Source organism: Cebus imitator, unplaced genomic scaffold, assembly GCF_001604975.1.
Source record: "Cebus imitator isolate Cc_AM_T3 unplaced genomic scaffold, Cebus_imitator-1.0 Scaffold453, whole genome shotgun sequence".
Lineage (NCBI taxonomy): Eukaryota > Metazoa > Chordata > Mammalia > Primates > Cebidae > Cebus > Cebus imitator.
The window spans coordinates 1,532,864-1,551,388 of record NW_016107768.1 but is presented as its reverse complement, the minus strand read 5'-3'; the positions used below and the strand labels follow the sequence as shown (position 1 = coordinate 1,551,388).

Sequence of the window (18,525 nt, the reverse complement as noted above, 5' to 3'; positions counted from 1 at the left end):
AAGTTGCTTAGTTATACAGTAATGTTTTTTTCCGAAGGTAGCTAGTTTTAGAGATACATTGAAAGTAGTCTTATTCAACCTCATTCTTGAAGAATTATATTTATTAGATAAATAAATGATGCTAGATTTGGCCGGTTTGGTAACATCAGGGAAGGAAATTAGCTATAATCAAGTCAGAAAGGTGTTCAATAAATAGAATAAATACAAAAATGAAAATAAATTTGTATAACAATGTGTTATGACTTGGAAGAAAATGCTGTGATTCTGAGAAACAAAGGCAATTAGTTTAGTAACCTCTGTAATTACATAAGATTATTTAACGTCGAATATTTACTTAAGATATGAGACATCCAGAAGAAATTAATAGATACAGCTTCCAGGAGATATGAGAAAGATTTATAGCAATTAAGAATAGCTCTGAAGTATTATATGTATAATGTGTGTGTATATGGATGTATATGTATATAAATCTAGCTTATATTTTAGCAAGAATTTATGATGAATTAACTGTTATGTTAATGGGGAATCCCTGTACAACTACGCATTAAGATACGTTTTCAAATTTTAGGCTAAATCCTTGCTGGGCAGGCATAAGGGCAGATGGAAGCTTATGGCTGCTATGTCAATACCTACAGAACATCAATGTCTTCTTACCTAGTCCAAATAGACATTCCATCTGCCATAAACACTAGGCCCAAAAGCCACATTTATAGATTGCACTAAAGAAGTTAAAATTATTTTTAGAGTACAGGAATTTTTATAGGTTCTGGGAAAAGGGAACTCAATGTGTGTTTCAAAATACTTATTTTCTCATGATTATGAATGCATTTCCATGTATGCATGCATAGGGAAATAAAATAGCCCTAATAGCATATTTTTATGGATGTTTGCACTAAATTAACTATTGTGCTATTATTGTTTCACTGGGGGTGAGATCTAGCTGTTTGTTTAGCTTCTACATCTTCAGTCTTCCCTCTGCTATGATGATTGGTTTTATGTCTTTTTCTTTAAATCACTTGATGGATTCCTTTTCCAAATGGGAGATATAGGGCACATTTTTGCCAGCCTGCCAGAAGTTAAACAAAAAAAAGTAAAACAAATATAGCTGAGTATGTATTTTTAATTTGTTTCCTTTCAAAATAAGATTTTCAGTGTCTAAAAATGGTGAGAAAAGCTGCATCTTGGTTTCAGGAGCTGATAAAAATTTGAGGTATTGGCTAATAACTAACTGCTCTGAATCCTACTTTAATGCCTCTAGCCCCTAAGCCTTTAGAAGAGAGTAGGCACCATTGCCCTGTGCACCTGCCGTCTGAGGGAAAGCCATTGCTATACATACCATGTAGCTAACATCTATCTGTATAACAGAACATCACGGAAGAAAACCTCTTTGGGATTAGCATATGAAAATGGATATGTAGGAGTCATAGATCTTTGCTCAGATTTCCTGAGCAAAATTTTCTAATTTCATGGTAGTGAAAAGTACCAGGAAAATTCATTGATTTTGAGTTTTATGAAAAGACAGATAAAGGGAGAGGAAAAGAATAAATGAAGAGGATTTCTGGAGGTCCCTGGATTAAAAAAAGGCGCCAAATACAGATGATGTTCTTGGAGAAGCATGAAGGAATCCTCTAGATGATTAAGAAAAGTGACTCTTGTCTTTCTCTACACCTAAATTTAATGTGTTGCTCATTGATTATTGGCAGGTTTGGTTGTAAGTAGTAATCCATTTGAATTAATTTGAAAGCCTCAAATAGCACATAATAAGTTGGATGGGGAATAATTTTAAATATGGGTACCATATAAATGTTGTTCATAAGTATTTCCACTGTACTCAGTATGAGATGGTGTCCAGAGGAGACAAGGAAACTGCCTGGCCAGACAAGTCAGCTGAATCAGTTTGAGAGGATTAAGTGAGTGGAAAAAAGTTGCCAGACCTAGGACAAGTTCTGTAGTAGACACATTGATTCACCTTCTAACCTACCATGTTCTCAAAGAAAATTTGTCCAAATCTGCTTGAACAAACAGCCTAGGTATCAAATGACCTCAACCAGCCTGACAAGCTATTTGGTGTGGATCTGTGATCACACTTAAAAGATCTCAAGGAGATAATCTCTTCTAAAAATGTGGAATTAGGTTACCAAAAATAAAGAAAACGAACAAACAAGTCTTTCTGTAACAGTGTACCCTCAACTATAAATAGTCTTGCTGACACAGCAAAAGCGAGAGCCATGGTCATCCAATGCCATGTACAAGCTACAGTTCTGGGGATCTTTAGTGAAAATCTAACTGCAAAGAGGTGGGAGACGGAAAAAGAAAATAGAATAGTAAAGAGCCTAGACATGTTACTCCATGAGACAGACAAGATAACATGACTCTGTGAGACCTAGAAGATAATGGGACTCCATGAGACAGAGAAGATATAGCTTTCTACTAGCCTTACGGAAGCATTGCTGTACTTTATTCTCTGCTTTGGAATTAAATGTTTCCTTATAATAGCACCCTTTTATAAGCATTTAAAATATCTATTTTGGACACAAATATGCCACATCTATAACACATGCACATCCTTCTCTAAATGCTTTTCGCGCACATAGTCTACACCACACTGTGTGTGTACAAATTCCTACAATCTGGATTTTCATGTCTGTTCACATTGGTTTTGAGGTTTTTTTTAAGAGAAGGAATTATACCTTCTATATTTGCACATATGCTACAGACACTAGCATGCTTCCTGGCAAATCATTGCCATAAGAAACAGATTCATTTGACCACTGACTCCTTGTTAAACTCTTTTTAGTCAATGATGGTTGTTAACCATGTGGAAGATATACCAGCAAAAAAGTTCTATCAGTTTCAATTTATTCGAAAAGATAAACTATACTTGGGACTGAATGAATTTGGAAGACCTGTTAGCTAGTACTAATTATTCCATGCCATCAGCATGTTTAGACATACATATAACAAACAAGAATTTCATTAAGCAAGAACCCATGTGTTACTTGGAGAAGCAGCAAAGAAAGAAGCTGACTTGATGAATTCTAATCTTAGGAATGAAATACTTAATTGAAGGAAATCTAACGATACAGATAAATTCACTTCGGAAGTTTTCTGAAAGTTTTTTTTAACTTGGCCATACTTATTTCTTTTGCATTGTTTACTTCATAGAAATTAAAGGGAAATTCTTAAAAAAAGTGTCTACATGCTTTTTTCCCTTGAATTGTATAAGCCTAATAAGTATGTTTGAAATGTATAAGATTTCATTTTCAAACTCATCAGTAATTGATTCATGTGCTTCAAAATATAAAGAAAAATCTATATTATATATACTGATGAAAAATATGTATTCAAGTTTTAAATCATTAAAACCCAAATGCCCATGTTTGCATATACAGCATTGAGCATTTTTTACGCTGCCATCATAGGAACAACAGTCTGAAAAAAAGCCAGAAGCAGTGGCTCAACTATGGGTAAAAACGACTTCATGTCACAGAAGGCCAGATGTTGAGAGAATTTATTAGATTTCCCAAAATACAGTCTATTGTAAACATCCATATATACAAAAGATTTTACACTTTACATTCCTTATGTAATGCAATTGCCCTATATTAATTTACTGAGGTCTTTCTGAAACAAGTCTTTGTTAAAGGGAAATACTCTGCTTAAAATCTTTTTTTTTTTTTTTTTGTTTCGTTGAAATGATGTTCCTTAACCGATCCCAGCTTCCAAACTAACTTCTTGTTCTTCCCTAGAGGTTGTGTGAGGGGTTAATTGGTGGGAGATGATAGATACTGGTTCATGTTTCTCTTCTGGGAAAAGAACCTGTCAAAATTCGTGAGCATAGAGATTTCCTTTTGTTCTCTTCCTCTCCACTTCATCCAAGGAGATGTAATAACATGGAATGGTGCTTCTGTTCTATAAACTCAAATTTAGTTTTAGGAAGTCTATGGCAACTAGCACAGTGGAGGAAAGAGGATATGGACATGTTCATGGTGGCTCTCACCCTAATGTGTTTTAACCTCCCTTTTACTGGCAATTAATGTGAAGTTTGGGTGATCCATTTTGACTTGTTTTCCTTATTTATCTAATTTTCTGCAAATTCGCCAGCAAAGTACACATCCTTTATTTGATCCTGCAGACAGTCTGATGGTGAACAGTGTATAAAGCAAGATGTATTTTTATATGAATTTGAAAACGCAATTTTAGACCGCAAATTCTAAGATATTTACCAATCTATAGTAAGAAATTACTGATTATTCATCGAGAACACTAGTCCAGCTATGATGTTTCCATAACTATTGAAAGAAACAACATAAATTTATGCATAATTACTTGAGATTAAGAAATGGATACTCCATAATATTTGGTGCAGTCAAATACAAAGTCATGTTTAAGTACAAAATTATGAAATCAACTAATTAAAAGATTATGCTCATTGGGAAGGTATATCTAAAGCAGTAAATGGCTTTTCAGGTGATTAAACATCTAAATGATACTTCACACCAAAGAAGAAAGGTTTATTGTGACTATATTCCTTAGCCTGAATAATATTCCTCCAACACAATAAACATAATTTAGTGAAACTAAAATAGAAGAGAGAGTGAAGTTCATTTTGTTCATGAAGCTCTGAATGGTTGGCCTGACTGCTTTCTTCAAGTTACCAGGGATATCACAGCAACAGCAAGAAAGAGGTTAGGTGAGGAATGAAGTGAGGGCAGGTATGAAAATGGAATCACTATGAGAGGCTGGATTAAAGAAGTGAATCATTTTCACTCAAAATGATCTGTACAGAAAGGCAGTGATATAATTAGACATTTTAAAGCTAATAAGAATTTCAGGGTCATTTGTGAGTGGGAGAATGTTTGAATTTTATAAGCTAGCATTGGCTAAACCCTTCTCTGTACATAGTACAGCAATTATTCTCCCATAAGCCTTCACAAGATACAAATTGGATAGTGTACAAGTAATTACTGATGAATGTGAATATGCTGCTTGGTGATGAAATGTTTTCATAGAAACAGAATGAAATAAATGGAAAAGGCATTTTTAACTTTGAATAGATATATCCAAAGATAATGTGCACACTACAAAAGGTTTGAAAAGGGTGTTTCAGTAATGTAATCATAAAGGGTCATTTACAGTGGATTTTTCAAAAAGGTCTTTTTATTGTGACATGTAAGGGAATTGCATAGAACAAACATTAAACACATGTTACAGCTATTCACAGCAGTATGGATGCCAAATAAATACATTCTGTTCATTTTAAGACTGATTTTTTAAAATCCATGCAGTTAGAAATGTATAGTACCATTAATAAATACCTTATATCTAATGAAACTAAACACTGAATTTCTTTCAACACTTTTTTACAGTTATGCTTAATTTGATTACATGTTTTAAAAACACCTACACTCAAAAATTAATAGATAGTTTTAAAAATATTGCTATTTGGCCATATTTGATCCTGCATCCTTGCTTTACCATTGCTTCTTAATCCTTTGTGCATTCTCTTCTCACAGCCAGTTGAACCTGTAATTTCACAATTCTCATATGCTGTGGCTCCAAAGAGCACTGCCACACTCAGTGCAAGAAAAGGGTCCTGCATTTTGGAACCTTTCTGACAGAATGACAAGACATGTTCAAGAATTAAAATGAGTTTTCTGCATTCACCCAAACTCTTTGTACTCTTCAAAGAAATACAAAAAAAAAAAAAAAAAAAAATTTGTACTCTTCAAAAAAAAAAAAAAAAAAAAAAAAAAAATCAGTATCTAGAAGACTGAACATTTCCTACATTCAAGGTTTACATCACAAAATAATTATTTGATATACCTCTTTAGTAATGTATTCTATCAACTTCAGAAATATGTCCCAGCTCCAGCCACTCTCTTTATCAGAGCTTTGCTTATTACCTCAATGAGAGAACAATGTTACCAGTTGAAAAGGGATGGAACCTCCAGAAATATCACTAATACATGAAAACTCTTATCAGGGTAGCCCAGCAGGTAAAAGCTTGGTCTTTCCAATCAGACAAACCTACAATTCTTGACTCTACTCCTTTCAAGATGAATGACCTTTGGGAATTTAATCTTTCTTGGCCTGTGGGGGTTGTTGTGGGAATTAAATGAGATGTCAATAAATACTTAATCAGAATGCACAGCTACTCCCCTTAGCTTCCAGCTCCTCTCCTAGGAGCTGTGGAGATGCGAGGCTCACTATTAAAGAGTGGCTAATCAATTGTATGGCTGATTCACAAAGACCTTACTGTGTTGTCAGGTATGTTTTGTGCAATTTGGTTTTAATGATGTATCAAAGCTTGTAAGTGATTTTATTTTTAATAAATTGGAGCAGGCTCAAGTATAGATGTATGAAAGTCACTTTCAAAATGCTAATTCATGAATGAAAGGGGTTGAGTTACAGCTACTGCACTGGGAGCTGCACACAATCCTGTTCCTCCAAGGGCAGGCCTCTCGCAACAGACAAAAATATCTCATTTTGTGTATTGGATTCAAAAGATCAAAAAATTATCCAAAAGACTGTTCTTAAACTTCTGAGTTTTTAATTATGGAAAAATGAGAATATTTCAGCAGAGGAAATGGAGAAAATTCAACAGTAGGCTTAAGAACAATTATTTGGAGGTCCAGAAGTAAATTAACTCAGTTGCCTTTTTATGGTTTTTACCTGAATCTATATTTGGTAATATTTGGGGGCACAGGAGGAAGTTTAAGGAAATTGAATATACGAGGTTATATTGTGCCCTAATGAAGTAGCATATGTTCATTCAACAAATATTAAGTTCCTTTTATGTGCCAGGCAATTTCTATTCTAGATGCTAGTGTGTAGAGCATAAGCAAAACAGACAAATCTCTCTGCTCTTGGAGCCTGTATTTGGGGGTGTGTGTATACATATGAGATACAAGAGATAGCATTTGAAATGACTGAGAAAAGATAAACTATTCAACAAATGACACCAGAAAAAAACTGCATAGCAAATTAGAACAGAATAAATTTGAATTGAAACCTTGTATCTTACAAACACAAACATCAAGCAAATATACACGTATGAATCCAGATGGAGCAAAGATGTAAGCGTATAAAATGGAACCAGGCTAGAATAAATTCTGGAAAAAATTTTTAATGATTTTAGAACAAGAAAGTCTTCTGTACATATGAAATAGTATGTAGAACTCATAAAGCTAAAGATTATTTACATAAAATTCTTTTTAAAAACCTTTGCATTGGAAAACTTGTGAAAAGGTAAATCAATTGTCTAGTTTTCTTAATACATAAAATTCACTTAATAGGAATAAGATCAACCACTCAGAGAAAAATAGCACAAGCACCAGATTCTATGTAGTTTATTGATACATGGGAAAAGTTATCAGAATTGTTGGAGTACAAACGATCAATAAAAAATCACTGAAAATATTTCTTTATATTTGGATTTTGATTATCTTATGTTGCCTTTATTCTTTAATAAAAAGACTTAATAGGAAATATTGACTAAATAGCATTGAGGATTTTGTACTCTGAATAAATCAAATAATTTTTTGATTTGGTATTCAGTTAAAATAATGTGCCAATTAAACATAGAATAAATATCTAATATGGCTTTATTTTTCAATGATTGCATTTTTAAGGAAAATTTTTTATATCCACAAACGAATTATATAGCTAAACAATTATAAGGAAAATCTTCATTGTTGGAACACCTTCATGTTAACACCTTCATAGATTGTAACCATAGCACCTATTCATTTTTCTTTATATTAAAACACCAAGATTACATGAAGCATTTTTAAGTGGTCTCCTGTCTCCTAATGACACACAAAAGGAATATTTCATGTGGTTGTATCACATTTCAAATAATTAGGATGGCTAGAGTATCTTGTTACAAATACTAAATGGCATTAGTGATTAATATTTCATTTTTCTATTGTGCATTTTATTTAATTAACTTTAAAAACTCGAGTGAGAATTTCAGTTGTCATCAATTTCCTATTTTTTGCATAAATGTCTTTATAATTTAAAATTTAAAGTTAAACTTAAAAAAAAATTAGTCTTTATAACTTTATGAAGACTCCGAAGTTCCTTAACCAAAAAGTTTGTAATTGAAACATATGCTAAGAAGTACCTCAAATATCAAGGATACAGGTAGTTCTTATTAAAAAATATTTTTAAAAAACTTCAAGTAAGATTTTGAGACTTTAAGCAAAATTTGAAAGAAAAAATATGGACTGCAATATTTCAAAAGTGAAAGCCCAAAGACTTACCAAAATCTATAGATCTTTGTCCTGCATTTTATTATCTTTTTCATACTGGTCTACATAAACAACTTTTAGCTCATATTCTGCAATTCTATAAGCCTCAGGGAATATTCAGGATTCTCCCTATTGCAAGTAACAAAAGCCCAATTCAAACTATCTTAAGAAAATAAAGGAATTCAATTAGCTTAATGGCTTCAGAAAGGGTTAGATCCAGGAGCTAATAAGACAATATTAATTTAGCTCTATTTATATGATAATTTGGCAGACATTTTCTATATTCTGGCCTCCAGCAGCTCCACATTCTACTCTACCAGCTTTCAGCTTTCAGGCAAGGAATAAGAAATAACATTTTGGGGAATGAGTATTGGCACTAGTCCATTCCAGTTTAATTCATGATATCTCAGGCATGAGTTACATGCTGATGACCTTCAAAGCCAAACTGAACCTTGTCCATTACAATAGGGGAAGGAGTGGCTTCTCATGAGTAATTTGAGCTACCTTCAGAAGAAAAATGAATGTGGTACTAGAAAAATTTCCCCTTTATATAATTCCCATAAAATATTGATTCATGCTTTCTATTGTTTCATATTTATATTTCCTCCTAAAACTGTTATTCTTTCTTGGGTTATTGGGAAAGATGCTTAATTGTTCTTTTTTGACTTGCTTTTTCAGTCTTGCTTTCTCTTACGTACAGTTTCCTCGGTATGCCAAGAGTGACCAACTTGAAGCATAGAGCTAACCAGGTCACCATTCAAACTCAGATGTCCATCCTTAGTCTCAAATCTTTGATACGTTCATTCTCATTACTCTAATACTCAATTTTATAAGGTAATGTTTCCTCATAAGGACAAATATAAAAGATTAAGTTAATTGTGATATTATCTTCTCTAAAACCAATTGATAAGGGTTAGGCTTTGTGTCCCCACCCAAATCTCATCTTGAATTGTAATCCCCCAATCTCCACATATCAATGGAGAGACCAGGTGAAGGTAATTGAATCACAGGGAGGTTTCCCCTTGCTGTTCTCATGATACAAGTGAGTTCTCCCAAGATCTGATGGTTTTACAAGGAGCTCTTCCCCCTTTGCTTGACACTTTCCTTCCTGTTGCCTTGTGAAGATGCCTTGCTTCCCATTTGCCTTCTGTCATGATAGTAAGTTTCCTGAGGCCTCCCCAGCCATGATGAATTGTGAGTTTATTAAACTTCTTTTCTTTATAAATTACCCAGTTTCAAATAGTTCTTCATAGCAGTATGAAAATGGACTAATTTAATACAAGTCTGAATGGGGCTGAATTGTTTTTTCCTCCTGATAAAGTTCTTCCAGTACAGCTGAGTTGAATATTTGTACAAACATTAATTCACAGGTATATTAGAATAAGATACTTTATAGGACTCATAATAAACCAACTTCTCCAAAGGGCAGCCTTGAATACTGATTTTTTTTCTTTTTTGCCTGTAGTGTACAAGAAGTTTGAAGTTTTTTGTTACAAATGAGATTAAACTATTATATTATTATAATTTTCTGAATGTGCCACCATATTTTCATGCAAAAAAATCTGTGCTACTCTTAATAAGGTTGGCTTATGGCCTTGAGAACATTTTTTTCACAAAATAAAACTATTATACTCCATTGGGCAATTTTGAATTTTTTTACATACTTAAAGAATTATAATCATGCTTTTCTTTTTCACCTTGAAACACAAAGGCAGCAACTATACTTGTAATAGATTCATTTAAAAACTGAACTTGATGAATGTCTAGTGATGTTGGGCAATATTACTGTTTTTTTTTAACTAAGATGGTTCAATGGATACCTGACCTGTCAGCACATACCAAGGAGATAAAATATACATAAAATGATAGTCAATTAGATTATTCAGTGACACATTACCACATAACAGTTTATTTAAATTTTACTTTTAAAGTAAATATGAAATATCCATAATACCTGGCAAACTTTGAATTGGGTGTAATAGCATACATAACAAAAAAGTCTTAGGGAACTTATAACACAAATTCTTTAGTGCATTCACCTCTTAGATATATTGATAATCAATAATTATTGGGTTTCCATCTTGATTTTTTTTGCATCTTTATTAGCATGCAGTTTGCAGTAATAATTAACATGAGCTTTGAAATAGCTGGTTTCAAACACTGCCATAAGTTTCATGCTCTGAAGATTAACATTTCTGTGCCTCAATTTTTACATTGGTAGAATAGAAATAACAAGACCTAATCTATAGGGTTATCAACAAGTTTATGTGGCATAATAGGAAAGTATTTAGACAGAATTGCACACACAGTATACACTCTATACAGACTAAATGCCGTTTTATTTATGCAGCTCACCTGATATGGGAAGAGAGTTCTTAGACTCCAGAGAACAATATCAACCAGATCTAGTAAATAAAGGCAGAGATAGTCTCCATTTAAGCTAGTACGTTGTGTCAGACTTAATATTCAAAACAGCAAGATGCATTGAGAAATAGAATGAGTGTTGGTTATCTAAGGGATAACACATTGAAATGTTGTGAATTTATAGAACACCTTTGATACATATATTTTAATATATTCTTCCACTGTGTTCTGGATCTCCACTGCAGCTCTCAGAAGAGGGGTAAAGGGATTGACCTTAGGAAGTCTGACAAGTCCTCTCACGCAGCAAGAGTTAGAGTGTGAGGACGTGTGCAGCTGTGTGTAACCCTCAGGTTTAGTGATGGGAAATTGGTGAAGTTTTATCTGTTGGCTCAGTTCAGTGGTAAACTCAAGTTTGGGCTATGTCTTCCATATTATTCTCCTTTCCCAACAATGAGTTATTTAATTCTGAACTTGGAACATTCAACAAATAACCTGTGATTTTCTGAAATTTTCATGACTCTAGGTCATAGAATGAGAAACCAATAACTAAAAATTAATGAGACATTTTTGTAGTTCATACATATCTTCCACTCTGATGGAGCTTCCAAAAAAGAACAGAATATACTTCTCTAACTCATTAAGAAATATTCAGCTTAATTTGGGGAAAAACCCTTACCATTAAATTTACTTTTTGGTAGACATCAGCAACAAATATTCTTGTTTTTAAAGTGGGAAGATCTATGTAGCACTGACTCATAAATTAGAATAACATTTGAAAGTTACTTGAATTCACTATTCATTTGAATGAATTCTTGATTTTTATTCTCTATCTTTAAATGTCCACATCATCTTTGAAGTATTTTGTTCAGTCTGGAGAGGTACAAAAGCTTTTGAAATAAAACAAAAGTAGGTTGGCAGATTTCACAAGAATATTTACTGTAAAAAGATATATTTTCAGAAACTAGCAGCTTTATAATATCAGATTAAAATAAAACAATTGTGTCAGGTAGAATTTGTCATCTCTTAAAAGTTCTGTTTCTTATTAGACTCATTTTCCCTTCTATTTCTTCTTTTTACTTCAGTTCATCGAGGGGCATTTGCATTCTTTATGAAGTCATGACACATCAGATAATCTTTCTACAAGAGCCCATGGTGCATGCTGTCAATGTAAATTTGAGGGTGTAAACAAAGAAGTTTAAAATTTTCAGAAAGCAACATGACTCTCTGCTCCTCATCAGCCTAGCCAACAGGAAGGTGATGAGATAAGAATGTGACCCAGATAAAAGCCAGAGAGGGTAGAAATAAAGTCATCTGGATATTCCAAACGTGTCTTTTTGTGAGGTTAAGGATAGTGGAGAGTTTGCATGCTGTTGCTGTGATTCCCATGAGAAAGGGATTTCGGTGATTCAGGGAGCATAGGAGAAAGCACTACTGACAGCTAAGGAAGTATTGCACTGCTGGTCCGAGACCTCAGACCAAACGTGCCCAGATGATTTTACGTCTCAAGCTCACTGAGCCTAGGTTGGCTTATCTTTACATTGGTGTTATCTACCTGTGACAGATGGTATTTTTCAAAAAGGTCCACAACAATATTTCTGGCTCCCGCACGCTCTTCTGAAATTGTGCCTCTGATAAAGAGGTCATTAATCTACCCTCCTCTTGAATCTAGACAAGAGTTTCTGACAGCCTTTACACTTTAGGTAATACTACATGATTTTAAGGTTAGGTCATAAAAGGTGATACAGCTTTCACCTGGCTCTCTTGGGGATGTGAATGTTTGACTCCCTGAGGCACCATACAAGTCTAGTTCCTCGAGTTTGGCATGAAAGAGAAACGATGTAGAGAGACCACCAGGAACTGCTTGCATCTTCCCAAAGCACCAGGTGTGAGAATGCAAAAATCTCCAGAATACCATCTTTTTTTTTTAATTGCCTTTTAGGTTTTGGGGTACATGCAAAGAACATGCAAGATTGTCGCATAGGTACACACATGGCAGTGTGATTTGCTGCCTTCCTCCCCATCACCTATATCTGGCATTTCTCCCATGCTATCTCTCCCCCAACTCCCTACCCCCTACTGTCCCTCCCCTATTTCCCCCCAACAGACCCCAGCGTGTGATGCTCCCCTACCTGTGTCCATGTGTTCTCACTGTTCAACACCTGCCTATGAGTGAGACCAAGCAGTGTTTGATTTTCTGTTCTTGTGTCAGTTTGCTGAGAATGATGGTTTCCAGTTTCATTCATGTCCCTACAAAGGACACAAACTCATCGTTTTTGACAGCTGCATAATATTCCACGGTGGATATGTACCATATTTTCCCTGTCCAGGCTATCATAGATGGGCATTTGGGTTGGTTCCAGGTCTTTGCTATTATAAACAGTGCTGCAATGAACATTTGTGTGCATGTGTTCTTATAGTAGAACGATTTGTAATCCTATGGATATATACCCAGTAATGCCTGTCCCACCTGGCTTCCCCTGCTGATGTCTGGTGTTTTTCTGTCCTTTCCTTTGATTAAAGGCAGGAAACAAGGATGTCAAGTCCCCATTCCTTCCCTACTCTGACAGCAGGATTGAATGTTGTGTATTGTGGTTTTTTATTTTGTTTGTTCATTTTGTTCTGAAATTAAAGTATGCAAAATAAAGAATATGCCATTTTTATACAAAAAAAATATTTTTTGGGGGGGTCAAATGGAATTTCTGTTTCTAGGCCCTTGAGGAATCGCCACTCTGTCTTCCACAATGGTTGAACTAATTTACATTCCTACCAACAGTGTAAAAGTGTTCCTGTTTCTCCACATCCTCTCCAGCATCTGTAGTCTCCAGATTTTTTAATGATCACCATTCTAACTCGTTTGAGATGGTATTTCAATGTAGTTTTGATTTGCATTTCTCTAATGACCAGTGATGACGAGCATTTTTTTTTATGTTTGTTGGCCTCATGTATGTCTTCTTTTGTAAAGTGTCTGTTCATACCCTTTGTCTACCTTTGAAAGGGCTTGTTTTTTTCTTATAAATCTGTTCTTTGTAGATTCTGGATATCAGCCCTTTGTCAGACGGGTAGACTGCAAAAATTTTTTCCCATTCTGTTGGTTGCCAATTCACACTAATGACTGTTTCTTTTGCCATGCAGAAGCTGTGGAGTTTGATTAGGTCCCATTTGTCTATTTTGGCTTTTGTTGCCAATGCTTTTGGTGTTTTAGTCATAAAGTCCTTGCCTATGCCTATGTCCTGAATGGTTTTGTGTAGATTTTCTTCTAGGGTTTTTATGGTGTTAGGTCTTATGTTCAAGTCTTTAATCCATCTGGAATTAATTTTAGTGTAAGGTGTCAGGAAGGGGTCCAGTTTCTGATTTCTGCACACGGCTAGCCAGCTTTCCCAACACCATTTATTAAACAGGGAATCCTTTCCCCATTGCTTGTTTTTGTCAGATTTGTCAAAGATCAGATGGTTGTAGATGTGTGGCATTGCCTCTGAGGCCTCTATTCTGTTCCATTGGTCTCTGTCTCTGTTTTGGTACCAGTACCATGCTGTTTTGATTACTGTAGCCTTGTAGTATAGTTTGAAGTCTGGTAGTGTGATGCCTCCCACTTTGTTGTTTTTGCTTAGAATTGACTTGGCTATGCAGGCTCTCTTTTGGTTCCATATGAAGTTTAAGGTGTTTTTTTTTTTCAGTTCTGTGAAGAAGGTCATTGGTACCTTGAGGGAGATAGTGTTGAATATGTAAATTACTTTGGGCAGTATGGCCATTTTCACGATATTGATTCTTCCTAACCATGAACATGGAATATTTCTCCATCTGTTTGTGTCCTCTCTTATTTCATTGAGCAGTGGTTTGTAGTTGTCCTTGAAGGAGTCCTTTACATTCCTTGTTAGTTGTGTTCCTAGGTATTTTATTCTCTTGGTAGCAATTGTGAATGTCAGTTCGTTCTCAATTTGGCTCTCTTTAAGTCTGTTGTTGATGTATAGGAATGCTTGTGATTTTTGCACATTGATTTTGTATGCTGAGACTTTGCTGAGGTTGCTTATCAGTTTAACGAGATTTTGGGCTGAGATAATGGGGTCTTCTAGATATGCAATCATGTCGTCAGCAAATAGAGACAATTTGACTTTCTCCTTTCCTATTTGAATACCCTTTATTTCTTTTTCTTGCCTGATTGCTCTGGCTAGACCTTCCAGTACTATATTGAATAGGAGTGGTGAGAGAGGGCATCCTTGTCTAGTGCCAAATTTCAAAGAGAATGCTTCCAGTTTTTGCCCATTCAGTGTGATATTGGCTGTTGGTTTGTTGTAAATAGCTTTTATTATTTTGAGATATGTTCCATCAATACCTAGTTTATTGAGGGTTTTTAGCATAAAGGGCTGATGAATTTTGTCAAAGGCCTTCTCTGCATCAATTGAGATAATCATGTGGTTTTTGTCTTTGGTTCTGTTTATGTGGTGAATTATGTTTATAAACTTGTGTATGTTGAACTAGCCCTGCATCCCTGGGATGAATCCTACTTGATCATGGTGGATAAACTTTTTGATGTGCTTTTGCAATTGGTTTGGCATTATTTTATTGAAGATTTTTGCCTCTGTGTTCATCATGGATATTGGCCTGAAGTTTTCTTTTTTTGCTGAGTCTCTGTCAGGTTTTGGTATCAGGATGATGTTGGTCTCATAAACTGATTTGGGAAGGATTCCCTGGTTTTGGATTGTTTGAAATTGTTTGAGAAGGTATGGTACCAACTCCTCTTTGTATGTCTGGTAGAATTTGGCTGTGAACCCATCTGGACCTGGCCCTTTTTTGGGTGGCAGGCTCTTAATTGCTGTGTCGACTTCACACCTTGTTATTGGTCTACTCAGGGTTTTGGCTTCTTCCTGGTTTAGGCTTGGAAGGATGCAAGTGTCCAGGAATTTATCCACTTCTTCCACGTTTACTAGTTTATGTGCATAGAGTTGTTTGTAATAATCTCTGATGATGGTTTGAATTTCTGTAGATTCTGTGGTGATATCCCCTTTATCATTTTTTATTGCATCTATTTGACTATTCTCTCTTTTCTTTTTTATTAATCTGGCTAGTGGTCTATTTTGATCTTTTCAAAAGCCAGTTCCTGGATTTATTGATTTTTTGAAGGGTTTTTTGTGTGTCTATCTCCTTCAGTTCTGCTTTGATCTTAGTTACTTCTTGTCTTCTGCTACGTTTTGAGTTTTTTTGATCTTGCTCCTCTAGCTCTTTCAATTTTGATGATAGGGTGTCAATTTTAGATCTCTCCTTGCTTCTCATGTGGGCATTTATTGCTATATATATTTTCCTCTAGACACTGCTTTAAATGTGTCCCAGAGATTCTGGTACGTTGTCTCTACGTTCTCGTTGGTTTTGAAGAACATCTTTATTTCTGCCTTCATTTCATTGTTTATCCAGTCAACATTCAAGAGCCAGTTGTTCAGTTTCCATGAAGATGTGCGGTTCTGAGTTAGTTTCTGAATTCTGAGTTCTAACTTAATTGTGGTCTGAGAGACTGTTTGTTATGATTTCTGTTCTTCTGCATTTGCTGAGGAATTATGTTGTCAATTTTAGAGTAGGTGCGATGTGATGCTATGAAGAATGTATATTCTGTGGATTTGGGGTGGAGAGTTCTGTAAATGTCTATTAGGTTTGCTTGGTCCAGGTCTGAGTTCAAGTCCTAGATATCCTTGTTAATTTTCTGTCTCGTTAATCTGTCTAATATTGACAGTGGGGTGTTAAAGTCTCCCACTATTATTGTGTGGGAGTCTAAGTCAAGTTCTTAATGACTTACAAACAGACTACCATCTTATTGCAATTGCCTGACAAGACTGTAGGCCAGAACCACTCAGCCAAGGTGTTTTGAATTTCCAATGCACCAAGACCATAAGGGATAATAAATCATCATCATTTTAAAAACACTAAAATTGTTGTTTTAAAAGAAATTTGTGATTTGTTCTGCAATCAGTAACTAATACACTGCCATTTAGTTGATTTGGGAAGATTAGACAGTACATTTAAAATGTTGTTTAGAGTAGGTTCTCAATAAAAGATGTTTATTAACAGCTATACATGCTATCTGCATTTATAGCCCTTCCATCCTCTGCCCCCAACAATTTTTAATAAATTTTATAAAGAAAAAATGTTTATCCTCTGTAATTTTTTACTGTATTGAAATTATCTGCCATACATAATTTTTGTAAAGGATATAAAACATCTGGTGAAGAAAGCTGCAAACCTTTTACTAGTGCCCTTCTTAGTATATCTGGAAAACTGAACTAGGCTGAATAAATTATGCCTCCATTTATTTTTTTACTAATTATTCCAGATACTCTAAATTTATACAGGAAGAATTTTTGTTATTGGGGTGAGGGATATTACAATTATAGCAGCACAACCAAATACAATTTAGTAGGATATTCTAAACAGTAAAAATTCTATGTCATGGCATTCTATAATTAGTAATCTTTTAGGGGGCATAATGGACCATACACTGATGTATGTGCTACAGGTGTATTTAGCTGGTGGAAAGAAATTCCTTATGGTCAGAGACCCTTGAAAGAGTGCTGACTTGCCCTGGAGCTTAGTTGGGCCTTGAGAGGAGATGCAAACCTGTATGCACTGGCCATTCTAAACAGAGCTAAAGCCAACTGAAACCATCCCACATAAAAAAAAATAGAATTGGAGCTTTTGCTCCTGAGAATGAGGAAACAGAAACTTTGGAAAATTAGACTGTGTATATCTGTGCTATGCTATTTCCTTCCATCTGAACAAATATCGGTGAAGTCTGCTGTATATTCCAATTATCACCAAGGTATTTTGTCAATTTCAGACATGAAAAATGATTTGAAAGGGACTTTATCTTAAAGATGGGAAGGAAGAACATTCATTTACCTCTTAAATGTCATTTAGTTGCTCAGCACCAAGGAAACATTCCCTGTCTACTCTTTGAAGACAGCTGAACTCTGTAGAAAATTATGGCATTCTGATTTAATTAGAAAATACCATATTTCCAGCTATACTAACAAATAGGAACAGCAAAGTAATTAAGACTAAAGCATTGCATACTTCAGGTCAACTTAAAATCCTGTTCTGAATGAAGTTGGAATGATGGTGTTTTTCACAAACATCGCTAATTCTGTTTCAAATTAGGAACTGGCAACTCAGTGATAAGCTGATATATACACTCAATAGTTGTGTAAAGACACACGATTTCTATGGAGGAAGTTGCCATATTGATTACATTTTTCAGCAAAGTGCAGTGTTGGCATTATAATCTATCTCATGTGCATGAAAAGCCATGTTTTACTTGAGTTATCACAGTTTAAAACTGTTGGAAGGACTTCGTAGTTTTGTATTTCTAGGGTTCCTTCATAGTATAGTTGGAGCTATAATTAGAAATAGCATGCAGAGTTAAAAATTTTTGCTTTGAAATTTCATACAACTAAAACCGAATGCTAGCTCAGCAATTAACTAGTTAGGTGAACTTGATTAAGTTCCTTAACTGTTCCAAGCCATGGTTGATTTTGTTCTGTCAAATGTGGACAATAATAGTACCTACCCATGAAATTATGCTGAGGATTAAAAGGGATGATTCATGCTCATGATCCAAAGTAAGGACTCAATAAACATTACCTACTAATTTCTACACAAGGTCATAGTTATATACTATCAGAATGTGGAGCCAATTTCTCCTAATGACTAATACAACTGAAAATCATTGGAGCATTTTATACTTTCAAAGTGTTGTTACATGATTTATCATTTTAAACTTCCTGCCAACCCCTAGATATGGTTTTGCTGTATTCCCACCCACATCTCATCTTGAATTGTAACCCCCACAATTCCCACATGCCATGGGAGGAACGAAGTGGGAGGTGATTGAATTATAGGGGCAGGTCTTTTCTGCACTGTACTT

At 34.8% G+C, this 18,525-nt stretch overlaps 2 long non-coding RNA genes across 4 annotated transcripts in view; one reads left to right on the top strand and one right to left on the bottom strand.

Annotated features, from left to right (window-relative positions):
- The window catches only part of LOC119468598, a 154,193-nt gene that overhangs the window by 56,960 nt on the left and 78,708 nt on the right, over positions 1 to 18,525 (top strand). The window lies entirely within an intron of this gene.
- The window catches only part of LOC108291440, a 278,005-nt gene continuing 264,620 nt past the window's right edge, over positions 5,141 to 18,525 (bottom strand). Inside the window, exons 4-5 of one of the 3 annotated variants that reach the window (XR_005197298.1) lie at positions 8,268 to 8,414; positions 5,141 to 5,614 (exon numbers count right to left, since the gene is read on the bottom strand). This is a non-coding gene — a long non-coding RNA (uncharacterized LOC108291440). Of the gene's footprint in view, positions 5,615 to 8,267; positions 8,415 to 10,217; positions 10,661 to 18,525 lie in introns of those variants that run through there. The other 2 variants (XR_005197300.1, XR_005197301.1) reach the window with 2 other exon arrangements.